Raw genomic sequence first — 4,128 nt, 5'->3', positions numbered from 1 at the left:
CCCCCCCCCCCCCCACTGAGCCCCCCCCCTTCATAGCCCCTCCCCCCACTGAGCCCCCCCCCCCTTCATAGCCCCCCCCCCACTGAGCCCCCCCCCCCTTCATAGCCCCCCTCGCTCCTAAGGCCACCCCCTCTACACCTTTGCCCCGCCCCCACACAGTCGCCATGCCCCCCCCTCCCATATTTGCCCCGCCCCCACACCTTTCCCCCCCCCACTTGCCTCGCTCCCACACAATTGCCCCACCCCCCACACCTTTGCCCCGCCCTCGTACCTTTGCCCCGCCCCCACACCTTCCCCCCCCCACACACATTTGCCCCGCCCCCACACCTTCCCCCCCCGCACACCTTTGCCCCGCCCCTATCTTGCCCCCCCCTTGCACCGCCCCACACGCCTTTTTCCACCCCCCTCCATTGCCCCACCCCCTTTGCCACCACCCCTTGCCCCCCCCCCCCTCCATTGCCCCGCCCCCAACATCTTTGCCCCGCCCCCACACATTGAGTGTTATTATAATGCATGCGTTGCAGTGGTTTTTTTAAAAAAGTGTTTTAATTTAAATGAACTTGGCACCGCAGGCAGGAGTTTCACTTGAGAGCTATGTAACAATGAGAACCCTGGACGAAGGCCTTGAGGTTGGCTCAAAATGCGCCAAGACACCCTCCCACTCCATCCAGGTGCTCATGATAGTGATCATCAAACTGCTCCGCACCCAGAGTCGAACACAAGGCCACACATATACTTCTTTGATCTCCGATAAAGGAGGATACATTGTGATGGCCAAGCTGTGGAGGTCCAATTAAATTGGCAAGGTCTACAGTGTCTCACAAAAGAGGGAAGCGAGAGACCACTTATTTTTATCATGGGAATGATCGGATAGCAAATTAAATAAATATTTGGTATACATTGCTCAATTCAGTTCAATTCAGAACTGCGTTTTGTGTTTAGTTTGTTGTCCTTCCCCCGCACCTCCAATTAGCACGGTTGGCTATGTACGGTGCGAAAAAAACGTTCAACATACATACAAATGAGTATATCCACGCATGCCACCACTAAACTGTGGGCAGACCAGCACTGGCGAGCGCACTGCGTGGTTCACGTCGACCGAGTGGAATAGCTCGTGGCCGTTGTAAAACCGCCTCATCATCTGCGACAAAGAGCTTCACAGCTCATCGGTTTTCGCCAGGATAAATACATTATTTTGATATGCGTGACCCAGGTCACTCTTGCAAATGAGACTATATCCCGGTTCTCTTGAGTTCTCATCCGGAAAACAAAATCAACGTTGACCTTGGATTTGTCTATCGAGGATCAAATTGTAAATGTTGTGGATTTGCTCTCCAACGCACCGGTGTGCTGTACTTGTAACGAATTGGCACGTTCTGTTTACGTGACAAACCTTACTAAATTGGCTGTGTCGAGTGGTGGCGGGTTTCAACGACACATTTATATATTTACGCGATATAAACCCAAACACACACCTCGATTGTGGATGATGAGAGGCTCCCATCGAAAGCCACGTGGGGCCCTCCCTGCGAGAGGCCAGCCCCATTGCCACACCTGAGCCCCCCCCCCACCCTCGGGCATCCGCGAGTTGCGATTCGATTCCCGTGCCACTTCTCCAGAGCCGCTCGATTCCCTATTCCCTTTGGTGTGGTTACGAATTGGAATCTTTTGCTTTCTTCGATTTATAGAACTCCTGTAGCGATTCCGATTGTTGATCCCATTTGGGGCCGTCCATAAATGACGTCACGCACCTAGGAGGGGGGGGGGTCAGACATTTGTGACGATGTGTGACGAGGGGGGGAGGGTGAGAAATGTGACGTCACGTAAAAATGCGCAACTTTAAATAAATACTAGCAGAAGTACCCGGCGTTGCCTGGGTGAAAAATATATTTCTTAATAACCTTACATATATACACAGAAGAAATAAATAAATAAAGTTGAATAACACTAAATCGATCATTAAACCACTTTAAAGGTGACGGATAAAAAAAACTGACATGCCTATTCCCATCGCGGGGCACGGGACGTGCCTCCTGGCAAATCCATCGCAAGCGAGCGTACACAGACGGACAGACAATTTTTGAGTACGACGTTTCGCTGGTAATTGCATCCAGCATCAGCGAAACGTCGTACTCTGAAATGGTAATTGTTGTGGTTTCACGCTTCAACACACCGGTGGGCTAAAGCAGTGAACTATTAGTCTTTTATCAACGTGACACTTTTTTACTGATTGGCCGTGTCGGGTGGTGGAGGGTTACAACACATTAATAAATAAGGCGATCTAAACCCAATAACGTTGTTTATGAATAATGGTCGCGAAAGCCTACGTGTTACAAATTGACTCACTTTACTTAATAACCAGGCTACAGTCTACATTATAGACTGCCAGTACACCCACCCAGCTTAATAACCAGGCTACAGTCTACATTATAGACTGCCAGTACGCTCACCCAGCTTAATGACTATTTGTACAGTCAACATTTAAAAAATCGATTCTTGGCGCGTCGGGTTTAAAAGTAATTACACAGTAGTTTTTTCATTGGTATGTAATGTTTGAAAGTTTTCAGAAGATTTTAAATGTATTTTCCCCCCGGGCAACGCTGGGTATATCGAGTTTATACCACAAAGTCGTCGCTTGACACGGGTGGGGTGTCGAGGCCTAGTACCGTGCAGAGCCTCCGGCCTCGCCTAGATTGCCCACCCGGCTGAGGCTGGGTACTGGGGCCGTTACCCCCCCCCCCCCCCCCGCGCTACAATAATACTGTCTAATCGCTCTAATTTTATTATTTATCGACCCTATAATAGTAATTGCACACATTGGGGTGGGGGGGAGTGAAGAGGACGTGAAACTTTGATGAATTTACCTCAGAGTCGCGTATTAATGCGTGCGCATATTTTTAACGGGAATTAAAAATGGCGTCCACACCGCAGCGAATGCGTCGCTACCCGTTGCCAGGAGCAACCACCGTGTTCCGCGCCGGTCGTCCAATGAAACTGCGTATGGTCCGGCGACACACAGACAGACAGACACACACACAGACAGACAGACAGATTTGCGATTTTATATATATAGACTAGCAGAAGTACCCGGCGTTGCCCGGGTGAAAAATATATTTCTTAATAACCTTACATATATACACAGATGGGCTGCTACCCCCCCCCCCCCCCAGCCACGATCTCCTCGGCCGCTGTGCAGTAATATGTACGGCCTATAGTGTGGTGGGGTGTCGAGGCCTAGTACCGTGCAGAGCCTCCGGCCTCACCTAAATTGCCCACGCGGCTGAGGCTGGGTACTGGGGCCGTTACCCCCCCGCCCCGCGCTACAATAATACTGTCTAATCGCTATAATTTTATTATCTACCGACCCTATAATAGTAATTGCACACATTGGGGTGGGGGGGGGGGGAGTGAAGAGGACGTGAAACTTTGATGAATTTACCTAAGAGTCGCGTGTTCATGCGTGCGCATATTTTTAACGGGAATTAAAAATGGCGTCCACCCCGCAGCGAATGCGGCGCTAGCCGTTGCCAGGGGCAACCGCCGTGGAAAACCAAACGGACCAATCGTGTCTCGCAAATCCCTCACATTTCGTCCAATGAAACTGCGTATGGTCCGGCGACACACAGACACACACACAGACAGACAGACAGACAGATTTGCGATTTTATATATATAGATAGACAACACGTTCTACTTAATTAAATATACTTTTTGATAAATGTTTTATCCTACAACAGCAGAGTGCAGCGCCACATTAAATACGCACTACAATGACAATAGTTTAAAGCGATTTGAAGCATGTTTTATTTTTTTGGGGAGGGGCAGAGCTTTGTGACTTCATATTTGAGGGGGGGGGGGGTCTGACTTTTTGTGACGCCGTGTGACCAGGGGGGGGGGGGGGGTCAAAAAATCGTCCAAAATCGCGTGACGTCATTTATGGACGGCCCCTTTGCAATGACTAAACCGATCAGAAAATGCCGATGGAACAGAATAGTGGTGGTGGGGGCGGGGGGGATGGAATTCGCGTTCAGATTCTCCAAAGTAACTCTGAGATCATCATTAGACCTCCTCTGCCAATATCAAAATATAATAATAGGGGTTTTCCCCTTTTTTCTGGCAACATAACCC

This window comes from Lampetra fluviatilis, chromosome 3 (genome assembly GCF_964198595.1).
Source record: "Lampetra fluviatilis chromosome 3, kcLamFluv1.1, whole genome shotgun sequence".
In the NCBI taxonomy this organism is placed as follows: domain Eukaryota; kingdom Metazoa; phylum Chordata; class Hyperoartia; order Petromyzontiformes; family Petromyzontidae; genus Lampetra; species Lampetra fluviatilis.
Note: the sequence above shows the minus strand (reverse complement) of the source record.